Here is a 25,337-nt window from a genome sequence, read left to right on the forward strand (position 1 = left end):
TATCTGTGCTGAAATTTTCCTTTGTCTTATTTTATCAGAACTAAACCAAACTAAAATTACCCTACATCTGAATCACCAGCACTCTTTTTCAATGTCATGTTGATGTACAGATTTACAAACATGTCAGACTGGACTGCCACAACACTAAATGAAGCCTTGGGACTCCACAAATGTAATATCCAAATCACTGCTAATCAAGGTACAAGTAAAGGGAAAGCTTCTTCTTACTCATTTAGGGTTCAGAGAGCAGAAGCACTCCAGAGTTAATTTTTTCAAGGTATTTAGGTTTCAAAGAATAAGATAAGATACTCTCCATTAAAACTTTAGTAACCAGAAGAATTGAGACCTCCAATCCCAAATTAGATGGCAGCATTCCTTGTTCCCCTCTTCCTATCACTTAAACTTTAAAGTATGTAAATTTCATTGGATACGTCCTTAGTAAGATTTAATTTAGGTACCGATGCCTTCTGCATAAGCCCCTTGTGTGTATGCCAATGACTAGCATGCAACCTACAACTGCTGAAGATCCCACTCCAGCAGAGGTTCTCAACACAATCCCAAAGCAATGAGGGCATACTTTTCTTTGCAGTTGCAGGCAGGAGAAGTGAGTGTTTTTCAGTGCCATAACAGTTGAGAAACTCAGCCCTAAATTCTGCTGGCTCTGCAACTTGAGTCCAATCAACATCCAAGAAACTAGCATAGCCATGACAGGATGAGCAGCCTAGGGACATGGTGCCCTTCCTTTCCCTCATGGCAAAAAACTTGAAAAACATTGCTTACAGAAGAGAATATCCAGAACCAGATTTCAGTGATCGATGTTTTTTGGGAATCCTGGGCAGTGATTCTCAATACTCACACTCTTATTAATCAATGGTCTAAAAATTCCTGTCTTCAAAGCATGAGCTGGTACTATAAATGTGCTTTTCAAGTTGAATACCTTATCCTCAGCACCCAAAACTGTTTTCTCACATACTCATTCTCTCTTGGTTGCAATATCTTGTATTTATTTGTACAGAACGTACAATTTGTGAAACTTAGCTTCACTACAGCTTAAGGTCCAGCCTTGCCCAAGCTTCTTGTAGGATGATGCTTACAGCATTGTATAAGGAGAAGAAAGCTGAAGCTGAAAAAAAAATTAGTGACTGGGCACATTAACCAAGCCAGTACAAGGAGTCTGCTACCAGGTACAACTTTGACAGTGAGCTTTGCTTAGGTCTTTAAAGGTAAAGCTGGATAAATCCATTTTCATGGGAAAAATAAAAATAAAGATAAACTTGGCTGTGGATTCGGAGTTCAATATTTCAGATATTTCCCTTAAACTTTGATAAGTTAATTCTAGACACCTATAGATTATTTGATGCAAAGCAAAAAGAAGTGCCAAAGTCTCCCATGAAGTCTGCAGAGACTTCATCAAGGTTGAGGATCCTTTTAAGGCAATACTAGGGCCAACACTTGAAATATAGGCAATATCCTAACTCACTGTTAGGCATCTGTGTCATCTAGTGAATCTCTTTCAGGATTTCTGTCAAAAGATTTGAAATACAGTGCTTACATTCCTCGGGTGTTTTGCAGTCCCCACTAGGCACATCTTTCAGCGCCAAAAACATCTTTTTAACTCTGATCGCTGATCTGTATCAGAGGACGAAAACTTTGTTCATGTCCAGACGTAGTGAAATAGCTTGAAGATTGAAATAGCTCTTATTAAGTCCCAGTTAGATTCACTAAACAAGATTCACCTGTGTTTGCTATTTTTATCATGCTGAAAACACAAAGCATCTCATCAGCCAGAAAAAAAAAAAAAAAAAGAAAGAAAAAAAAAGAATAAGAAAAAAAAAAGTAAGAATCACCATAGAAATAAGCATAGCATCTGGTAATGCTGACTTTCTGCTGTGCTTTTATACCACCCTGCAGCTAGCATTAGCTTGGAAAGGATGGATGCCTGGGACTCTCTTTCCAGAAATCTCTGCTCAGCTGTTGCATCTGCCCACTAGCAGTTACCTTAATTTAAAGAAGCCTTCAAGGTTTTGAGATTGTCCTATTTTTCCCTTCAAACATAGCAGCTTCCTGAAAGAAGACCAAAGGCATTATAAGAGGGACAAATTACATAAATTCAATGCAGCAGCTTGCATTATGTGGGCAATGCAGTATTCTCTCAGGGTACCTATAGTTTAAATTGGTGGCTACTTCATGCCATAAGGTGGCATAAAGAGGAAGAGATGGATCCCCTAGGAGCTGTAAACACTTATGCCTGTGAGTTTGAAGAGTCTGAACTGTCTGTCAATATTTGTGTCAATAAAACAGGTCTCTGAAAAATCTACACAAAGTGAACTTCAAGGAGATGGGAACAGGACAACATAAACATTTAAATGAAGGTAACCATAAATATCTTATGCTTCTTTTCTCACCTCTTTACATCAAAACTTTCTTTAACTGAAAAGGGAAATTTATCCCAAGTCAGTGAAAATACAGAGGTACATGACTCTGACCTTATTTTACCTATGCTAGCTCTAGAATCTTGTGTTTTACCCAGCTGGTCTCTAGCAGAGCTTTGAGTTTGGTTGGTTATGGGTTTTTGTTTGTTTGCTTGTTTTTCTTTAATGACAAGTTTTACCTCTTAGCCTTCTTCTCTATCACCCGTGGGTTTGCTGTTTCAATAATTTCTCTCCTTTTGAAGGTGGCAGGTTCATCAGTGCAGGACTGATGTCATAAAATTTAAGGATGCTAGTTCACATGCTTAACTGGAGCGTGAATTTTAGAGAAAGAATAAAGTTAGCACAGATATTTAAGAGCTGAATAATAAAAATTGTCCTTTCATCTGTGTACTTAATTAGCTGCTTTCCTCATGATTACAAAGATCAGTACCCAGGAAGAGAGGATCGTTCAGGTCTCAGAAGGTTAACTCCACACTGGAGGATTAGACGGGACCCAAACTGTGATGCTTAGCGTTCTCATTTCCAGGACAGTGATGACATCCAGGACTCACCTCTTATGCTTAGCAGCAAGGTGAAACGTTCATGGTGCTGAAAGCTCTGAGTTAATCCCCCACCCAAAAAAAAAAAAAAAAAAAAAAATCATTCTGGATAGATTTCGGCAGGTTGCTGATGAAAAAAAAAATGAATATGATAAATTCTTTCTTTCTTTCTTCCTCCTGTGTTATCAGTGGTGAGTATATTGCTTTGTCATACAACTGCCACAAAGACTAATCCTCCACACTTGCAAAATCTTCTTATTCTAACTGCCACGGCCCTGCTGAAGCCAGGGCTTATGTCCCTAAATATAGGAGCAGGATTACTTAGGTTGCAGTCCACTGAAGTAGTTTAAAAGGTTTTCAGATGTGGAGTGACGAGAGAAAAAAATGTTATTCTAAACTCTCAGAGCCCAAAATTACCATTTTAATCAACTTTAATTAAAGGCTTCGTACATTGCCAGTACAAACACTTCCAGCATGAATGAATGCATACACCCTTATGAAAATGAAATAGCCAATAAGGCACTTATTAAATTCCTTACCTCACACATTTCCATCTGTCTCACAACTTCCTAGTTTTAGTCTACTGAATTGAATTCAACATTACAGCAGCTCAATAGGGACTTTAAGGAGGATTTAGGCACTTGCAGCCATAATTGCAATCCTGACAATCGCTACTCAACTATGGCTTAACCCAGGGCCTTTTGGGAAAAATCAGGCCATGGTGAACTCAAGTGCAACCAAAGCTAAAGGTTCACCTTCCTTCTAGGCAGGTAGTCAGGAATTTGGATCTCTGATGAATTTAGAGGGAAAATAATAAATAACAAATGGGCAGAAGTGAGACCAAAGTTTCAATAGAAGGTATCTATACATGAAAATAGAGCAATAAAGCCCAGACAGTGTTTTCTAGCACTTGGAAATATTTCAGAAGTCAAGAGATGTTGCTGAGCATAACTCAACCTTGAGAAATAAGGGAGGAAGAGAACAAAATCTGTGCAAGTCTAGGACACCGTCAGTCTTGACACATCTCTGAAACTCATGTCTAAGCCCTGTAGGTTCAGAAACTGGTCCTTCTTTGACTTAAGGCCCGTCCTCTATTTAATATTCCTCTACATAATACAAAATCTATACTGTGAGGCTTGGTTGGAGCATTTCTCGAACAATTTAATGGGAACCACCTACTTCAAAAACAACGTGGGAGGTGTTCTTTCCTGCACAAAATGCAGGACAGCAAATATCTCTTTGTCTAAAACCATCATATTTGGAGATTTTCACTTAGGAAGTAAGACCACTGATTCAATGTAATTCTTTTTTTTGTTGTTGTTGTTTTCTTTTTATTCCATCACATTCTTACCCCTTAAGCCACAGCATGAGTCGCATTATTTGAAAAATATCCCAGTGTGAAATAACGTGACCTCTTTTATGTTTGGCAGTTGATTCAGGGCTCTTGAGGGCCTCAGGATGAAGGGTAAGAGACAAAAATGAGTAGTACTTCTCAGTCTTCTTTTGTGTTTGCCTTGGTCAAACACCAGTGTAGACTTTGTCCAAGAGAAGACTTTGGTGGCAGACTGTATTGGATGGGGTACTGAGTGAAGAGATGAAAGTAGGTTTGTTCAGGGAAATTTTTCCACTGGCTGAGAAGTGTGAAGGCACTGTGCTCTAACCATAACCTGGAGTTCTATTGTTCTTTGCAAATGTGTTCTGTCAACTGAAGTAGTTGTTAAACCTGATCTCCCTTTGATGATTCCCTCCAGCGTGATGAAACCCAGCTCTTCCACAGCCAATGTGCCCACCTTCGTGTTCACTGTGCTGTTTTTCAACCATGTTTGCATAGTCTGACTCCCACCATAACTGACAGAGCAACTGGGGAAGTCTCAGTCACAGTGGACTGGAAACTATAACCCATGGATTGGCAACCAGGCAGGAATTCTCAAGTGAGAACCCAGTAGGCATCAAGATATAAATAGTGCCATGCTTCTGTCCAGATTAGGTCCGCTTTGGGAACCCTATACTTGAACAGTTGAACAAACACATAGATTTGGTTTCTACAACTTTCTGTGCCTGGTTACTGCCAGGAGCGCTGCCGTAGTGAACTCATATGTAGTGTACCAGAGATGAAGATAACATGTCTACAGAAGTGATATAAGGCAATGCTGAAAATAGCAAATGTTAATTATGATAGAAAAATAAATAAATAAATAAAGGTACATAATTTAACTAATTCCAGCAACTTTCTTCATTCAAGTAGATATTTATAATCATTATAATCATTATTAATTTCCTTATTAGATAACAGTAAAGAACCAGTGCCAAATACTAATAAATTAATATCATACGATCAAAAATATAAGCCTTCATAAGCCTTCATATTTGGTTAAATATACACATTTATATATACACATTTAACGATAAAAACATTTTAAGCAAGTAGCAATTGAAAAGAAAAACATACTTCTATTACATTTTTATTGAGGAAACATTTTCAGCACAACTAAAAACTCTGTAAGATGTAGAAAATAGATGTCTTCTTTTTATTTCTTTTTCATTTTGTCCATAAACTTAGCGTATATTTTAGATTTTACTGTTTAGTTGTCTTGTTGTCTTTTGTTTGTTTGTTTGTTTTTTTATTGCTGAATAGAAGAGACATACTTCATCTATTTCCTATTCCAGATATCTCACATGGATTTCTTCCTGTCTTCACCAAGAAGATTATGTTGATTTGACTACATACAAAAATCCTTGACTAATAATATTTATGAAACATTTTGTTACTACAGGAAGTACCTTAGGTCTTGTCACTTTCTCCATGTGATCTTTTATTTTTATCATTTAATATTGTTCCCAATTGTGTCATCCAAGATAAATCTTCTGGGATCTGTTGATATCATGGTAATTTATGACATTGCAGAATGACAAATCATGATTTTAAATGCAATGGCTGGGTGCCCACAATTTAAGCTTAGTTTTTCACTTCAAAAATTACCTTCAAGGATGTGATAGCAGATTGATGTTTTCTTCTGGACAAACCTCCCAGGCTGGAGATGCAGTTCTTTCAATATTCTGCCTGGACTACCTAGAGACCATACTTAAGGCATTTGGTACAGAAATCTCCCTTTTATCTACTAAGCCATCACCAGATTTTTCTTCTGTCTAGTAGTCTTCTACTTCAACTACTCACTTTTTTCTCATCAGCAACTATATTGTTTCTACAATTCTGACAAAGGTACTAAATAACCTTTCATTGCATAAACAGTAGCACAGTTCCAGATACATACAAAAAGGTACATACACAAACATACAAATGTACATCCACTTTCAGAGACTCTTAAGTGCTTTATAAATAGAGGTCATGGACCTGCCATTGGATTCCTTCAGGTGGTCTCTGACAGCTTTAAGATCTGATTGTAAAATTACTTATACTTTTCTTAAAGTTATACTTTAATTTACTTCCTAAGCGCTTATAATTAGCATGATCATAAATCCCAATGAATGGAGATTATACTTCTATGTAAGTGTCTTTAGCAGAGATGGGCTCTTATCTGACACACACTATAGATTTCCTGTGTAATTTTGTACTGATCCATCTCTGCATCAGTTTGTAAAAATTTCAAAAAAATAAAAAATAAAAATCAGAAAGATTTCCTTTTTTTTTTTTTTCCTGATTAGATTTCCCACTCTGTGAGAAATGTATTGCTTCTGAGTGTTGCAGGTATGCATTTCAAAAGGCCAAAACTCCTTTGGAGTCTCCCAGTACTGCTGCAGTACAGACAGTAATTTCTAATGGGTACACAGGATGTTGAACTTGTAAAACCATACAGAATTCTCAGTGTTAACAGGCTGTCAGAAAAGGGGGTGAAAAACAAGTGCTCTAACAAATTCTCCAGCTGCTTCTGATTATTATTTTTCTTTCTCTTCTAAAAGCTTAGCACTATGGTAAATACTACGTGGCTTTTTGCCTCCTCAAACTATTGGCAAGAATGGCAAAAAAATATGTTTCTGAATGCTTAAAATGTCTTTCATCCCACCCCAAACAAATGGTTAAAATGTGTTCTTTCATTAGTTTTTAATCTCTGTGAGATATCTCAAGCTACATGCTGGGATAAAGAGTTCTTTCTTAAACTCTCAGATGATAGAATGTCTTATGTTCTCCATCTATTCATCATATTCCCCATAAGGGTTTATTCAACATCCACCTATAAATATCTTGACTTTATCTTTTTTTAACACCCCCTGCCATTCTGCTGAGTAGTCACCATCTGGTCAATAAGGTCAATCTACAGCCTGATTCAGAATCTCCATGTGCCAAAATCAAGTTATATGCTCTTTTTCAGGAAACATGATCTAATCATGGGATTGGAAGGGATGCTAGGGGCTATCTAATTCAGCACAATGTCCAAAAGCAGCGTTAATGGTGCTCTGAATAGATGTTTGTCTAGCAAGTTCTAAGAGATCTCCAATGATGGAGCTGCTACAATATTGCCAAGAAATGTCTCCTGATGTTCTACTGGATACTTACTTTAAAAAAAAAAAAATTCTAAGCCTGATGATCTAAGAATGATTAGGTTGTCAGGGAGATGTATACAAATTACAGCCCTCCCTGAAAGCATGAAAACATACATGTGTTTCTCAACAGGTGTGCAGGCCCACAGCACAACAAAACTGAAGATAGAGAGGCCATGCATATATGTTTGACAGAAATTTAGATGAAATATTCACAATAAAGAACTTTCTTTAAAAATAAATAAATAAATAAAATAAAATAAAATAAAATAAAATAAAATAAAATAAAATAAAAGTTATTCTCTTTCACTAGTTTAAATAATAGAATACTCATCAAAGTGGTTTTAAATAGATAGGTCATCCTATGGACCAATAATAGCTATGCAAAGAAAAAAAGGTAGGAATTTATCCTTTCATCTTTTTTTACAATACCAAAGTATCTATTTGAGCTAAAGACCACACACAACACACCAACTCTTTTGTTTTGCTTTGTCTGAAATAACTTTAAACCTGAAAGAAGAAGAAACTAAGCAAAGAAAGAAATCATACAGTGATCACATGATATTCTTACTATTTTGTCAGTAGTTTAAAAATAATGTAACATCTGTTAGACAGTTCCATGAGCATCTCTTTTTCCAGAACAGAAATCATGATAAAGCACATAGAAGAGACCAGGGAATACAAATTCTTCTCTGAGGTTTGATCAATTCTTCATCTACAACTCCTGTTCTCAATATACCCATGCATTTTGATGTGTGTTGATGAGCATCAACATGTCTTCACAGTCACAATGCTGTGCAATAGAAGCTTAATAGACTTTGGAGAGCTATGCAATTTGGCATTTAAAGTTTTATGGTCTGCAAACTGTTCTCAAGCCTAACGAGCATATGTCAGTAAGGCTGCAAAATATATGAGTGACTTATGAATACAAACAATTCAAGAATAAATACTTAAATATAAAAGTTTTTCCTAGTCATACAATAATTTAACTTGTCCAGTAAGGCTATTTTTATTTTATTACTCTAACGTGTTCTGAAATTTTTAATTTTTTCCTCTCTAATTATTTGCACTTTATTTGAAATATGAGACATCTTCAGATCTAAAGTCATAAAATTGAAGATAGTACTTGCACAGCTAAGCATTTTTTTATAGTAAGATCTATCTGCCTTCTCTTATCTTTAAGTGAGCTTGACTTTACACAGTCCTCTGGAAAGGATGCATATGTTCTGAAATAACAATTCTGTCTAAAACTCATCTAGTGGACTGTTTTTGAATTTGAAAAACAGTTTTAGGATACTTGTATGGGCAGAAGTTCAGTAGAAAGCAATAAAAATACCAAACAGATTTAAGAAATATGCTTAGAAAGCTGAAGAGTAAGACTGATAAAGAGTAGATCCAGTTTTAGAAAGAAAAGTACAGTGTTCTTTTATGATAAAAATGTAAATTACTTAAGACTTTTGAGAGCAGTAAGTACTAAAAATAGGAGAGTTAGGATATATAGGACAGATAGGATAGCAGCTGCTTCTAATAACCACTGTTTTGTATGTGTAACCCAAATACAAGGAACAATATACTCAATGAAGAGCAAACTGGATATTTCTGTTGCATTTAACAGTTTAGTGTATTTCTTCTTACTTTTAAGTTATGGTTTGGTGGCAATAATTTAGTTTTCATCAGCTCTTTAAACTTTCCTTGAGTAAAAATCTTGTTGTGGTTTATTGTAAACCACAGTTTATAAATCCTGAACACTGTCAAATTATTCTAGTGGTCTGATAAAAGTTTAAATGTTTTGGATATTACAGGAAGAAAAAGAGTTTAAAATTGGAAGACTTGGCCAATTTTTGGCCAAAAATTCAAGTCATTCCTTTTCTCTCTATAGATAGCTAGAAGTCTCTGGTTACTGTTCTTAATACACACTCTTCCTTCTCTTGTGCTGATACAGTGGAAGAGTTTTATCCATATACATTTTTAGAAATCATTGCCCAGACCAAAACTATATTCTTGCCATTTCTCCTGATTTTTATTATTTTATTTTTTTTTTTAGAATTCCTTTTTCTTGTAACTGTCTACAGACAAGAACCTCAACAGATCAAGGGTAAAATCAGAATGTTTTTAAAGTAACTTATAGAAGATGTTTTCTATGCCTTCCCTCTTACTGCAGAGCATCTCCAGATCACATTTAACTCTCTGTATTCTTATCTAATGCTTGACAATGTCTTATGGGGTGACTAAAATATTGTAGATATCCTTATCTTTTTGAACTCTTCCCATCCTCATCCCCACCCTCTAGCCTTGAGCCAGGAATAGACTCCAGGGCTCATCAAGGCTTGAATGGTTGATAAGTATGCAGTTGTGTAAGACATTGCAGCTGTGTGAGTCAAATCCTTCCCTTCTCCAGGGGCTGAACTGTGCAGGGATGTGCTGCAGTCAATTTGGCAGGGCTCAGTAGGCCTTGTTGTTTAAAACACCTCCAGTGCATAACCACACTATTTATGTTCTCTTTGGAGTGTGGGTGTTTCTTCCTCCTACTATTTCTCTCATCCTTTGCTTTTAAGTTCACATCAAGAGGTCTTGCTCTGTCCCCGTGTTTCAAACCTCAAACCTAATCTGAACATTCAAGGTCAACACATAGCTAGAGTTGTGGATGGGCTGAAGACGACACCTGTATTCAAAGCTTTCTGTCACTGTGTTTAAGGGTCTAAGTCTCCAGAATTCAAGAATCAAAAAAAATGAAAGACTAGTTTAAATATTTCCCCAGGGGGAAAAAAAAAAAAAAAAAAAGCATATTTTTTTTTCTGCCAGAATATGCAATTCTGTCAAAATGTTTGAATAAAATGAGGCAGCCTAAGAGGTACCTAAATACGTAAATTTAATTTTTAGATACTTAGTTCCTTTGAAAAGGTAAACTTAAACAGAATATTTTCCCCAGAATTCAAGATATACTATTTTTCCTGACCATTGAAGTTTAGTCTCTATTTCTAATCTAGAGGGAGGACTGGTGATTCATACTGGGAGAATAACTCTTTAAAGTACATTTTGTCCTCAAAAGAATTAAGATAACCTTTAATTTATAGTATGAATCACCAAAGACATATTGCACAGTTAATGCATCATACTTCTATTGTGTGATCCACTGGACTGGAGGTGTGTCCTGTGCCTGCCCCTGTCAGTAGCTCTGCATCTACAGCAACATGCTGTGATTACAGCACTCATGCAGAGCGCACCAGTATGTGCCTGAACTCCTCCTCTCACCTGAGCACTGACAAAGCTGCTGCCACCACCGCCACCATGGTGGAGGAAGCTGGAGACCTTGCTCCAGGGCACCCAAAGGGGAAAAAAGCTGCATGGGTGCCTTCTGTCTTGAAGTTGTTCCAGTTTGTACAGCACAATAAAATTTCTGCTTGGGCAAAGACCAAAGGAAGAGCCTTCCGCTGGTTCACCAGGGAGAAGAAAATTGTGGTCCGGTTCTTGTGATGATGGGGCACTCAGCTTCCTCTTGCTCCCCGTGTCTGAGGCTTGTAGGGTCTTTAAACACCTCCAAAGATAGGTGACAACTGAAACTAAAAGGGTATGAGGATCACAGATTCACAAGCTGGCCCCTAAAAGCTGGAGTTAGTGGAGGTTTCACTCTCTTGTGGATCTAACCCTGAGGGATCACTGAACAGCACACCTGTTACAACAGCTGCTCTTGCCTATATCCAGTTTCCAGAAGTCCTTGAAAGCCTCTGGAGTGTTTTGAGAAGTGAGCAATGACATGGGCTCCTTCGGGGAAGTCCCCTCCAGCTGGCAGGTTATGTCATCACCAGGCCTGACTTTGCACAGTGACTTGTCACACCAGCCCTGTACTTAAAGGACCCCTTAAGGGGCATCTCATTTTACCAGACAGTCTGGGAATGGAGGATCCTTATTCCTATATTGGGTTAGCACACATTTCAATCTCCAAATGTGTATGAATGTATGAATGATTTTTTTTTTCTACTATACCTTTCCTTGGGATCCTTCTCCAACATGCAGAAGGTATCCCTTCTGCACCTTGCTCTTTCAGTGTATGGTTACAGCACTCCTGGGTTCCAGCACCAGTCCTTATTCTTATCTAGCATTTTCTGTGGTATGTGCTGGATTTTTATACAAATGACATCACCAAACAGATTATTCACACTTGTAAATTGAAATAAAATATATTAGATACTGAAAGAACTTAATAAAAAATATTTTGGTTTCATTACGTAATCTGCTCATTGCTATGCATCTTATCCTTCCCTTCAGCAGAAGACAAAAGCTGAACAGACATTCTGATTTATAAGGACATGAAATACTGCAGCGCTCTCAGCTAGCTTTAATGCACTCACACTTGTACTTGCTAGTCCTGTAGCTTTAGCCTGCTTGCCTAGCAGCTGCACCACGTTCATCAAAGTCTTGGATGACAGTGGTGGAAAAAACAAGCTTGAATCATGAGTTTTCCAAATTTTTAATCTGTAAGGACTTCATTTACTGCAGTATGAAGGGAGAAGACAGAAGAATTTTGCCGCGTCACTGATATATTTATCCATCTTCTATTACTTAAGTGTGGCCACGCTGTTTTAAGGCAATCGTAAATATCTATCCATTTCATATACTTTTTTGCTCTCAAAACCACTAAGCAACCAACCTTCAACATTTCCAAAATTCTGCCTTTCCCACACAGCACAGAGATAGCATGGCCACAGCATCTCCTGCCATACGGTTCAAAGTAAGACAAACTCCACAGTTATCAAAGCCACAGCAAACCAGTTAAGGGGTTCCTTTCCCTCTTCACAGTAGCTAGAATAATACACTGCAGAGATAACTGCTCTCTACAAGCCTTTGGGAAGTCATTCTTCAGGTACAGTAAGTTAGAAATACACGAAAATGTAAATGAAATTGTTTTTTTATTGCTAGTACTCTAACATAAAGGAAGTTTAACAGCACCAAGGACTGGTGTTAACAGCACTACCTGCTGTTATCTGAAATTTCAGCCCAAAGATTAACACTACCAGAACAGAGGAATAATTGACCTAAATCTTCCATGAGTCCTGTATTCTTTCCCAATAAAATCCTTCTATCTGGCCATTTAGGTTTCCAGATAAAGCTTTGTGGTTTTTGTTCCTGATGATAGTGTGTAACACTTCTAACAGAACAGCTTCATACTTGGTTCAAAATTGTTTCAGTGATGTCTGTTTGCAATAATACAGCTGTAGGAGGAGCGAATGTATTCAAGGTGATGCACGAATCTGAAAGAATTGGAAAGGAAAGAAAACACTGTATGAATCAACAGCTAGAGTATGGTCAACATCTACGTTTGATACAACTTTAGGACTGGTAAATTCAGCTGATATTTCTAAGGGGTATACATGCAAGAATCTGCATAGAAGAATTGGTGTCATAAATTCTGCCCTTTGTACCAGTTTATAAATTATCTTAAACTATTGCACAAGCTTGGTCTGTTCCATTTCTTGGTAAGATATCCAATGGTTATTTCTGAACAAGTCTACAAAAGGGGGAATTAAACATCTCGGGACCAAAATGATATTCCTACTATAAACCCAAATACAATTCTGATATCACGTAGAATGATAGAATGGCTTGGGTTAGAAAGGACTTTCAAGATCATCTAGTTCCAAGCCCCCTGCCATGGGCAGGGATGACACCCGCTAGATCAGGTTACCCAGGGCCTCATCCAGCCTGGCCTTGAACACCTCCAGGGATGGGGCATCCACTGCCTCTCTGGGCAACCTGTTCCAGTGCCTCACTACCCTCTGAGTGAAGAATTTCCTCCTAACCTCTAATCTAAATCTCTTCTCTTTTAGTTTAAAACCATTCCCCCTTGTCCTGACATTATCTGACTGAGCAAACAGTTGCTCTTCATCTTCTTTATAAGCCCTCTTTAAGTACTGAAAAGTTGAAATATGGCACCCTGGAGCCTCCTCTTCTTTAGGCTGAACATCCCCAGCTCTCTCAGCCTCTCTTCATAGGAGAGGTGCTTCCGCCCTCTGATCATCTTCATGGCACTCCCCTGGACCTGTTCTAATAGATCAACATCCTCCTTGTGCTGGGGCCCCAGACCTGGACACAGTACTTCAAGTGGGACCTCACAAGGGCAGAGCAGAGGGGGACAATCACCTCCCTTGACATGCTGTCCACTCCTCTATTGATGCAACCCAGGATGCAGTTGGCCTTATGGGCTTCAAGTGCACAGTGCTGGATCACATCAAGATTTTCACCCACCAGAACCCCCAAGTGCTTCTCTGCAGGGCTGCTCTCAATGAGTTTTTCTCCCAATCTGTCTCCTCTCTGGGATTGCCCCCACCCAGGTGCAGCACCTTGCACTTAGACTTGTTGAACCTCATTAGCGTCACTTGGGCCCAATTCTCAAGTTTGTCCAGGTCCCTTTGGATGGCATCCCCTCCTTCTGTTGTATCAATTCAGCTTAGTGTCATCTGAAAACTTGCTGAGGGTACACTTGATCCCACTGTCTATGTCATTAAGATATTAAACTGTACCAGTCCCAAGACAGACCCCTGACGGTCACCACTTTTCACTGACCTCCACCTGGACATAGAGCCATTGACCACCACTCTCTGGGTGTGACCTTCAAGCCAATGAAAGTAGCATTCAGTTGTGTCAACATGACAACATTTCCCTTGAATCCATTACGGAAACAAGAATTAATGATAGCTGAGGTTTCCAGTTCTCTGTCAGCCATGCCAGGATGACTTAGACTGGCCAGCTGGAGCATCAGTGCCAAATGGGGAGTTCATTGCAAGAGGGAACCTTACCTGTAGACTTTGAGTTACACAAAAATAACATTTAGCACCCTAAGAACCTGTGTCATGTCACCAAGAAATGCACTAAGGCATCTAAGGATTCATGTGCCCTTAGGAAGATGTTTAATACCACATGAAACACTCAAGGGTATCCTGCCTGCCTCCAGCAGTGCAGAGATCTCCTGCAGGTCCTGTTATAACGGTCAGCTCCCAACAGATAATCCAGGGAATTACAAATAGTAATAAGTGCCAAAGAGTGAGCAGTAAAACTGAGCCTAAAAGACAATCACAGTTGTATAGAAAGAGACACCAGAATTAAGAAATTACAGTATTAATTAAAGGTTGTCTCATCAACTTTAATTCTGTTCTTCATGTATATACTTTGAGATGTAGTCTTAAGTTATATCCCCTGTTTCTGCTCCTTTTCCTCCTTCTCTGTGCTCCATATTCCTTTCTATGTGCCAAGTCCTGCAGTTTCCTTTCCTTCCCTCTCTTTCTTCTTCCTTATGGCCAGCATCCCACTGAGCTGTGGTAGGCAGATGCAATACCTGCTTTTACACAGGGGGCATAATTTTCTGGCAGTTCAGTAGATTTCTAGCTTGTTGCTGCAGATGGCGTGGGGGAGGAATGGGGCTTGTTCATTAAAGTCTCTGTAGTCTCTACTGAACAAACAGAAATTTTTCTGAAGCCTTCCAGCTTGGCAAAGATCACAGACAGCTGAAAGTATATTCTTCTTACAAAGGTTTCCTGCTGCAACATAGCTTGTCCTTGCCTCAAAGATAAGAAGCTTAATGCTACTGAGGAAAAACCTTTCTGAGATAGTCAAAACAATGTGATTTCCTACTGATGAATCCCTTTTTCAAACATCTGAATAGAAAAACAAACAAACAAACAAACAAAAACCAAGAGGCAGAAAAAACAGCATATGGCATTTTTGAACATGAAAAAAATGACATCCCTAGTGATTATCCTGAGATGAGTACCAAAAACTGGACCTTTCTGGAAGCATCACATAAGCTTTAACTGTAGTTGTCCTTCTAGAGAAGTCTTTAAGTATGCAAGTGAATATTATACAGTAAAACCACATGATTAAGCTAATATATTCATATGCTCCATTTGAATAAATTCTACATTGAGTGACCTGAATATTAACATTCCTTTCCTTTCCTTTCCTGTCTGACACAGGTGGACAGTATTTTGTGGGAAATTGACCACATTATCCATACTATCTGTGTTATAACAGTGAAGATGTATAGCTTAGAGGGCTGATCTTCAAGGAAATTATAATGTAGCTAACGGACATCTTGCATCTGATTCTCTGAGAGCAAGGGAAAAATTGAAGCAAGGTAAAGACCAGTTGAAGATAAATAGGAAGGTCCCAGATCTGGCTACAGCAAGGCTATATTTTGTTATTAATAAAAATGAGAGCACATCAACAGTTACTCAAAAGTAAGGTATGGCTCTTCATATCTAGGACATAATGATATATTTTTCTTGCCAGATTGTGAAATATTTTAAATAATGAAGAAGTTTGTATGTATTCATATGCTGACAAAGGACAGCCAGTATTGCTGTTCTCTCCCCACATCCCAAAGCCTCACTCCAACGTCCCTCATCCAGCAGCAAATTCTTGTCTCTCAGATCAATAATCCAGGCATATTTTTCAGCTCAGACTTATCTTCATCTGAACAAAAAGGTCATATCTTTGCTACTGGATCATCTGTCAGCTATGATGTTTTGGTCCAATTGCACACCTACAGCTCTCATCCATATCTTCATCCTCTCAGGTCTCAATTACTATCACCATCTTCTTTCTTGCTAGTCTTTTTCCACAGGTATATTTTCCTGAATCCCTTTTGATCAGCCACAGCTAATACCACTTGTCAGTATTCACTGCTAGAGTCCCGGGCAGCTTATGCTACCTCACCTATCATTGTTCACTCATTAGCAGGACAACATCTACTGCCTTCAGCCAGCCCAGCTTCCAGCTTCGTAGGTGGTAACGGTGAGAACAGTGACATGCAGTATAACACCAGAGTGTGCCAAGGAACAAGGCAAAGGAAAAATAAAGAACATAAGGAAAAAAAAATGAGAAGGATTAAAAAAGCACTTACCATTCCGTATGCTTTCAAAATAGAATCCTTATGCTACTCTCTACTATAGATTTTTAATGAATATAGTTGTTTTTTAACTACCTGTTTTCCAGCAGTGAAAATAAGGAAGCAATCAGCCAGAGCTTTGATCTCTCCAAGATCCTTCTGATGACTTTCCAGCATTTATCCTACAGACTGGAGCAGTCTGAACAAAAGGTATACCTTAAAAATAACATTTGCAGTAATTAGTAAATTTAGCCAACAAGTGTAAAAGATAATTCTAAAGCAGTTGGTGCTTTCAAAATGTATAAAATGGTATTTATTTAAAGACTTTTGTCAATCTTTAAAAGATACAGTAGTGCTTAGCATTGCTCTGACACTTGATTATAAGGAGCCACTCCAAGCTCCTTATGAACTTGGCTAATCTTTGTCTTTGGAGAGCTGTATGAATAAATAATCATGTTCCTCACTTTAATTTTTGTAGTCTTCCTTCTCTGGGACATGCTTACTGAAATGCTGAGCTAGGTTCTCAGCAGATGTAAATGAACATTGCTTTACTAGCTTCCATGGCACAAGACTAATTTCGACAAGATGAGGATATGGGGCTTGGTTTTTAATTTTATCCCATTATGGGAAAAATATATATCAACTTTTCATTGCTTAATACTTCATAGGTCACAATAACAAGAATTTCTACATTTCAGATTCATCAGATTACCACAAGATATTATTAGCATATAAATGTTAATTATCTGTGCAAACAGGAAGATACCTGTTTACAGAGTACATCCAACTATCACTGAAATACTTCCTAGGCCTGGATTTTTCCCTCTGAACCAGATGCAATTCCTTTTCAGTGATTTAATTGCTTCCTTTCCATTTAATTACTTTGAGGATTAACTGCAGGCAAGTGTATTCCAATAATAGGCTCATCTACAAAGAACAGGAAGCTTTCCCTGTGGTCCAGGGAATTCACCACTTCCGACTGCAGCTCAGCTATATTGCTATCAGGTTTCCCTTTGCCCCTGGGCTTTATGTGTCACCTTGTCTGTTTAAGTATAAGGAAATGTCATGAGATGAACTGCTTGTGCCTGGATTCCCATACAGAGCAGGAAATAACAAAACCCTTCCTCTAACCAGAGAAAAAAGATAGAAATAATCCAGGCCTAAATATTAGATTCTTAATTATGTATAACTAGTATTCATTATATTTGGGATAGTTTCCATCAGTACATTTCTGGTAGAAATAAAATAATAAAATAAAATAAAATAAAATAAAATAAAATAAAATAAATAAAATAAAATAAAATAAAATAAAATAAAATAAAATAAAATAAAATAAAATAAAATAAAATAAAATAAATAAAATAAAATAAAATAAAATAAAATAAAATAAAATAAAATAAAATAAAATAAAATAAAATAAAAACTGGACAGTTTTTTATTTGCTTATGACATTGTTTGGGCAAAGATCCTTTTTTAGTCATAATATGCATACTGAAAAGCAGTTGATCCAATCTGTATTTCATTGGAATTACTTTGCTTGGAAGCTGGAGCTGAGATTATTGCTTTATGTAGGTAAAAATGACACATCATGGGAATTTGCTTTCACTTTCTTAGGTGAAGGCCAAGCAATATTTTGCTTGGTCTTTCAGGGATTAAGGGATTAATGAGAAATTTCTTTTGACTTCAGATTGCACTAAACTCCATCAGAAAATTTTTTGTTGGTACAAATGTCCAGAAGCCTGTCAGCTCACCTCACCTACCTCCCCCCTCATCCCCACCTCAGCAAACAGAGACAGAGACAAGTACCACAGCCGTGATCTTCATGTGCCTGACTGACCCCACAGGCCCATTCCCTTGCAAGAATCAAATATTATGCACAAGTACAGTGTAGCACCATGGCCTCTCGCACACCCATTGACTGATGGAAGCTTGTGGGATCCAGGTGGGGAAAAGTACCAGGAAACACCTACAAATAAGAATAACAGAAATATGTAGATAGAAGGGGCTCTCTAGCCCCTTCCCTATTATATAACACAATGAACCCTGGTTTATGGGCCAAGACAGGTACAGTGACAGAGTTCTAAAGCTAATGCTAAACCAAATTATAATGGCTTGGGTTAGTTTATTTTTTAGCTAATGCTTGAGATATATTTTTAGTCAGGAGTGCTTTTATTGCCGAAGTAGTTATGCACAGAATATTTTTCTGTCCCTCAAATTCTAAGAACATTTCTGTTTATAAATGAAAGGCTTATGACTCATTAAACAATAGACATCAGCTGAACAATATATAAAACATGTTTTGTTTTGTTTTTCTTTCTTCTTTTTTTTTTCTTTTTCTTATAATTGAAGCTTCACCAAAGAACTTCATTCTTCCGTTTGTTCTCATTGGTAGAAAAATATACATCCTAAATTTGGTAAGACTGGTACTGAACCTTTGGATGTTTCCAAGTAATCAAAACTAATTATTTTGAAGGTGATTTTTGACACCTCCTTTAAACTCAGACTGTGAGTTTGCATTTGCATTTCCAGTTTGTGTTATATGAAAGGAGATTTCTCCTTGCCCTACCTAGCCTATTTTATTAAGATATGCAGCTGTAGAGACACAGCAAATACAGATATGTGTGGGGAATAAGAAGGATTTTTATTAGGTTCTTTGTTCGGTCTGAGGGAGGAGGATGTCTTTCTTCCAGCTCCACCCAAATCTTCTCAGCCCCTAACCAGACTTTAAAATTATATCCACAGATGTGACTATGATCACAGTCGGTGTTCACGGCTGGTGGGCCAGCCCTGTGTCACAGATCCTTATCAAAGAGGTAGTGTGCATTTACCTAGGCATGAGAAGCACTAGGCTGACCATTTCACAAGCATGTGAGTCTGGACTAGGCGAGCAGCTATCATCTCTTGGCCAGCCTCCAGGCTAAACAAACATAGGTAGGGAATACAGGAAGGAACAAGGACTATTATGACGGAAAATAGATGAAAAGAGAAAGAACTGAGGTTAATCAATACAGGAACAGAAGTGAGATGCACAGTGCCATTTGTGAGGATGGTATAAACTTTTGGGGGGAAACTAAGGCTGTTGTAATGCTGGGAAGTCTGCAATCTGATAATAGTATAAGGAAGTCTAATAGTATAAGGAAGTCCATAATGCATTCTGACACAGAATCACAGAATGTCTTGGACTGGAAGGGACCTTAGTCCCTAATCATCTAGTTCCAACAGCCAAATATATATTTGACTTGCATGCCCTGTCCTGTAAGTTTCAAGACAGAAATAAACAAAAGAACGGATTGAGTGGAGTTATGATAACACAACGCTGAGGGAAAAGCTGCAACGTTTGCCCTGTGTTAGACATGGGAGGACCCAAATGAGGGAAAACTTTCTGCACATCCCAGCTTCAGGCAAGCCTCAGCTGGAAAATGTGCCCTATGGGGATCTTAAGAACCTGTTTTTTTTTTTGTCAGGATCATCTTCCAGGCTAAACAGCCTGAAATTCCACTGCAGTATTAGTCCTAATTTGGTTAAAAAGGCAACCAACCACAAGACACAAGTCCCTGATTTCATTAGTTCTGGGCCCTATGGATTAAGACTGTTACAGGAAGATATATTCCGTAACTGCAGTATAAAGCGGGATTATAATGCTGGTTATGCAGATTTATCTATAAGTCAGAAACATAACTCTAAAGTCATCAAAGTCACAAATGCTCATTCCAGTCTAATGGAGACAAAATTCTTACCAATTCTATCAATTCTTAAAAAAATTTAGCTTATATCTTTGCAGTTACACATAGTAATAAACACTGGTGTTCATAAGATTACATTTCTTTTTAAATTATTCCTGTTCTTTGGACGTATCTGGATGCTGCATAATTACAATAAAATTAAAATACAATAGACTATACACAGCACTACACACCACTGCTAACAGCTATACTTACACAAAATTAATTCTAAGTAAGGAGTCAAGAACTAGGAGTGATGGACAACTGCTGCTGCTGAGCTAAAATATAATGTACAACTTCACTTTTGACACAATAGGCAAGCAAAGGCAGAATTGCTGTAGACAAATAAATTAAAACATAAAAATAACTGTCCAGCCTTGCCAAAATGGTGCACTAATGTCCAATGCTGACTTGCTGGATAAGTAACATACAGATTTACAGTAACGCACCTAAGAAAAAAAAAAAACATCCTAATTTTACATACTATGCTGTGGACCCCCAGCAGACTCAGGAACGCAAACCAGTTTGATCCATCCCATTGCTCTAAGGAGTTTTAGCAATACCGATGTCATTTCTGAAAGATTTATGACTGACTTTCATTAAAGACTGACAGATACAATGTCCAGTCTACAATGTTCCCTGCTCAATTAGCTTTAGGAAAAGAAAATATTTTTAATAACTTTAATCCTTCTAGTATCAATTGAAACGTCTTGTCCTCATTCATGGTGGATAGAGAGAACAGTATTTTTCCCTTTTAAAACAACAGGAAAGTTTAAGATTATCAACCTTTCTTGCCACTAGCATCCTTCCCTGTCTTTTTGGTTTTAGTCCTGATAACATCAATTCTTTATATCTTACCTCCTAGCTCGAATTTTCTACAATCTTTGATCATAGTGTGCATCTTTTGGGTCATATTTCTGTTTGTATACCATGAGCAGGTGACTGTCTTTTCACAAGAATGTAACATTCTTAATTCAGAAACAATTTGTGGTCCACTATCATCTTAAAATCTTTCTGGAGAACCTCTTCCTAATGTTTCCTATCCAGGATTTGTATCATTATTTTTTCCTTTAATATCCTGCCCTTGTCTTCTAACCTTGCTCTAGTCCTTTGTCTAGGATGTTACATCCTATATTTCCAGTCCATTTCTCCATATTTTTATTTTTACTGCTGTCCTCCAACACATTTGGGGTTCTTCCTTGCACTGTGTCATATGCAAAACTAATGATCATTCTGACTATTCCACCATCTGTTTTGCTAATGAAAACCTTGAACAGAAACAGATCTAAAGCAGACCCCCCACAGAACCCTGACTGTAATTAGACTTTATTAATTACTGTATGGTGTGGTTATCTAATCAGTTTTGTGCCCACAGAATAATGGCCATATTTTTCCTTGCTTTGGTATTAGAATATCAACCGAGTCTGTCAAAAGATTTACTTAATAAAGCTATACAAATTCTGCTTCTCTTCTATCCATAAGACCTGTTATCTGGTCATTGGAGGAATCATCTTCATTTGCTCAGATTTGTTCTTGACAAATATGCATGTTGCATGCTTCTCATCTCCATTTTGTTTTCCAGGTGCTGCAGGTTATTCCAGATTTATTATGAGAACTGAAGTTTAACTGATAGATCTATAATTCCCTGTCCTTTACTTTTTTGACTCTTATTATGAATACATACTAACTTTCCCCTTCTCAGTAGAAACAGCAATAGATGCACTTTAAGGTCTTGAAAATAAAAAAAATAAAATAATAAAAAAAAAAAAGCAATTAGAAGTGCCTATCACAACAGTATTTTTTTTATCACACTATCAGGTTTATCACAGATAACCTGAAAAAATTCGATGTCACTTAGTTAAGGAAGATTTAGAACTTATCATTTAATCTCAGTGACACCTTGAAAATGCTAAAAGAATGAAATAAAATATTTCAAGATGCATGGAAAGCTTTTGAGGTCACTGTTTATGGTGTTTCTAGTGCAGAGGTTTTGACTGTGGTTTTAGATCATATTAAGTGTCTCAAAGATGATTTGACAAAAATATTTTATGGGTGTCAGGGGTCCAAGATTTTATAAAATCAATAAAGTTGGAAAAGACCTCCAAGATCATCTGGTCCTACCATACCCCTACCACCAATATCACCCACTAAACCATGTCCCTAAGCACCACGTCCAACCTTTCCTTAAACACCCCCAGGGACAGTGGGTCTACCACCTCCCTGGGCAACCCATTCCAATGCCTGGCTAGTCTTTCTGAGAAGAAATGTCTACTAATATCCAACCTGAACCTCCCCTGGTGCAACTTGAGGCCATTCCCTCTAGTCCTATAGCTAGTTATCTGTGAGAAGAGGCCGACCCCCAGCTCCTTTCAGGTAGTTGTACAACTTCCTTTCAGGTAGTTTTAGAGAGCAATAACGTCTTCCCTGAGCCTCCTCTTCTCCAGACTAAACAACCCCAGTTCTCTCAGCCACTCCTCATAAGACCTGTGTTCTAGGCCCTTCACGAACTTCGTAGCCCTTCTCTGGACACACTCGATGTCTTTCTTGTACTGAAGGAGCCAAACCTGAACACAGTTCTCAAGGTGCAGCCTCACCAGAGCAGAGAACAAAGAACAGATCACCTCCCTGTTCCTGCTGGCTACACTATTCTTGATACAAGCCAGGATGCCATTGGCCTTCTTGGCCACCTGGGCACACTGTTGGCTCATGTTCAGGCGAGCATTGACCAACACCCCTGGATATTTTTCCTCTGCACAGCTTTCCAGCCACTCTGCCCCAAGCCTGAAGCATTGCATGGGGTTGTGACCAAACTGCAGGACCCAGCACTTAGCCATGTTGAAACTCATTCCATTGGCCTCTGCCCATCAATCCAACTTGTTCAGGTCCCTCTGAAGGGCCTTCCTACCCTTCGGCAGATCAACACTTACCTCCAGCTTGGTGTCTGCAAACTTACTGAGGGTGCACTCAATTCACTCATCCAAATCATCAATAAAGATATTAAAGAGGATAGGCCCCAACACCAACCCCTGGGGAACACCACTGGTGACCACTGGTGACCCAGCTGGATTTCACTCCATTCACCACCACTCTTCAGGCCTGGCCATCCAGCCTGTTTTTAACCCAGCAAAGAGTTTACCTGTCCAAGCCATGGGCTGCCAGCTTCTCCAGGAGAATACTGTGTGAAATAATGTCAAAGGCCTTTCTGAAGTCTAGGTAGACTACGTCAACAGCCTTTCCCTCATCCACCAGATGGGTTACCCAGTCATAAAAGGAGATGAGGTTGGTCAGGCAGAACTTGCCTTTCATGAACCCATGCTGACTGGGCCTGGTCCCCTGGCTGTCCCGCATATGCTGCATGGTTGCATTCAAGATGACCTGCTCCATTACCTTTCCTGGCACCAAGGTCAGGCTGACAGGCCTGTAGTTCCCCGGGTCCTCCTTACAACCCTTCTTATAGATGGGTGTCACATTAGCAAGTCTCCAGTCATCCGGGATCTCTCTGGATGACCATGACTGCTGATAGATGATGGAAAGCAGCCAAGCTCCCTCACATATCCACCAGCTCCCTCAGCACCCTTGGGTGGATCCCATCTGGCCCCATGGACTTGTGACAGTCCAGGTGGAGCAGCAGGCCTCTGTTTCCACCTGAACTGTGGGGGGTTTCTTCTGCTCCCCACTCCAGACTTCCAGGATGGGAGGCTGAGTACCCCGAGGATACGTGACTAGTCTGACTAGTAAAGATAGATGTAAATAAGGCATTAAGAACCTCAGCCTTTTCCTTATCCCCAGTAGTCATGTTCCCCGCTGCATCCAGTAAAAGATGGAGATTCTCCTCTTACCGTTAATATATTTGTATATATTTTTAATATTTTTATATAAAATATATATTATATATTTTTATATAAAATTTTATTATAAAATATTTTTATATAAAAATATATTTTTTAATATTCTTAACTATAGTGGCCAGATTGAGCTCGTGCTGTGCTTTAACCTTCCCGATGTTTTCTCTGTATATGCTGGCAAATTCCTTGTACTCTCCCCAAGTTGCCTTCTACCGGACATAGACTCTCTTTTTTCTCCCAGATACTCAGCAAAACATTTTCAGATGTTCAATTGTATTGGCTTTACATGGCGAGTGTTTGGCAGCCGGGTGGCAGCAGGGGTGGCCTCTGTGAGCAGAGCCCAGCAGTTGCCCCATGTCAGATCAGAGCCAGATCCAAATGGCCTCAAAAGGGACCTGAAGCTGGCCGGAGCCGAACAAGTGAGCAACATTAGTTGGGTCTCTGTGAGAAAAGATTTAAGAAAGAGGAGAAAAAAATGGTATGCAATAGCAGCTGGGAGAGTGAGGAGTGAGAAATGTGAGAGAACCAGCCCTGCAGACCCCACAGTCAATGCAGAAGAGGGGCAGGAGGTGCTCCAGACGCTGGAGCAGAAGTTCCCCTATGGCCTGTGGAGAGGCCCCTGGTGGAGCAGGCTGTCCCCCTGCAGCCCATGGGTCCCACATGGAGCAGATCTCCATGCTGCAGCCTATGGAGGAGCCCCTGGTGGAGCAGGTGGATGTGGCCTGGAGGAGGCTGCAGGAGCAGGCCCCGGGCCGGAGCTGCAGCCCGTGGAGAGGAGCCCACGCAGAAACAGGGGATCTGGGGGGAGCTGCTGCCCATGGGGGACCCATGATGGAGCAGTTTGCTCCTGGGGGATGGACCCCGTGGTACGGAGCCATGTTGGAGCAGTTCTTGAAGAGCTGCTGCCTGTGGGAAGCCCATGAAGGATCAGATTGGGAAGGACGGCGGGGACCCCACGTGGAGCAGCGGCAGAGAGTGACCATGAAGGAGAGGTAGAGATGAAGCATTAGGGACTGACTGTAGCCTCAGTTCCCCATTCCCCTGCGCCGCTAGTGGGAAGGAGGTAGAAGAGGGTGGATGGAGGGGAAGGTGTTTTTAGCTTGCATTTATTTTCTCACTGTTCTAGTAGGCAAAAAATTATATTAATCTCCCTATGCTGAGTCTGTTTTGCCCGTGATGATAATTACTGAGTGATCTCCCTGTCTTCATCTCAACCCTTAATCCACTCTGTCGTACTTTCTCCCCCTTTTTCTTCGAGGACAGGGAGTGAGGGAGTAGCTGTGGTGGAGGTTGGCTACCCAGCAGGGTAAAACGACTAAAGCTTTAAACTCCAAATTTCTAATTTTTTGTTCACAATAGTAACTGAAGATGAGACCCACACAGCCTAACTTTGGCAACATAAAATTTAGTTGCCCGGGCTA

General features: G+C 39.0%; 1 protein-coding gene and 1 long non-coding RNA gene across 2 annotated transcripts in view; one reads left to right on the forward strand and one right to left on the reverse strand.

Moving 5' to 3' along the window:
* LOC310892313 (uncharacterized protein) overlaps positions 1-25,337 on the reverse strand; it is a 153,270-nt gene that overhangs the window by 40,221 nt on the left and 87,712 nt on the right. The gene's annotated exons all lie outside the window — the stretch shown is intronic.
* Positions 2,331-7,763, forward strand: LOC310892318. The gene is made up of 2 exons (XR_014578050.1): positions 2,331-2,372; positions 5,639-7,763. It is a non-coding gene; the product is annotated as an uncharacterized lncRNA (long non-coding RNA).

The sequence above is a fragment of the Anser anser genome, assembly GCF_964211835.1.
Source record: "Anser anser genome assembly, chromosome: 1".
Taxonomy (NCBI): domain Eukaryota; kingdom Metazoa; phylum Chordata; class Aves; order Anseriformes; family Anatidae; genus Anser; species Anser anser.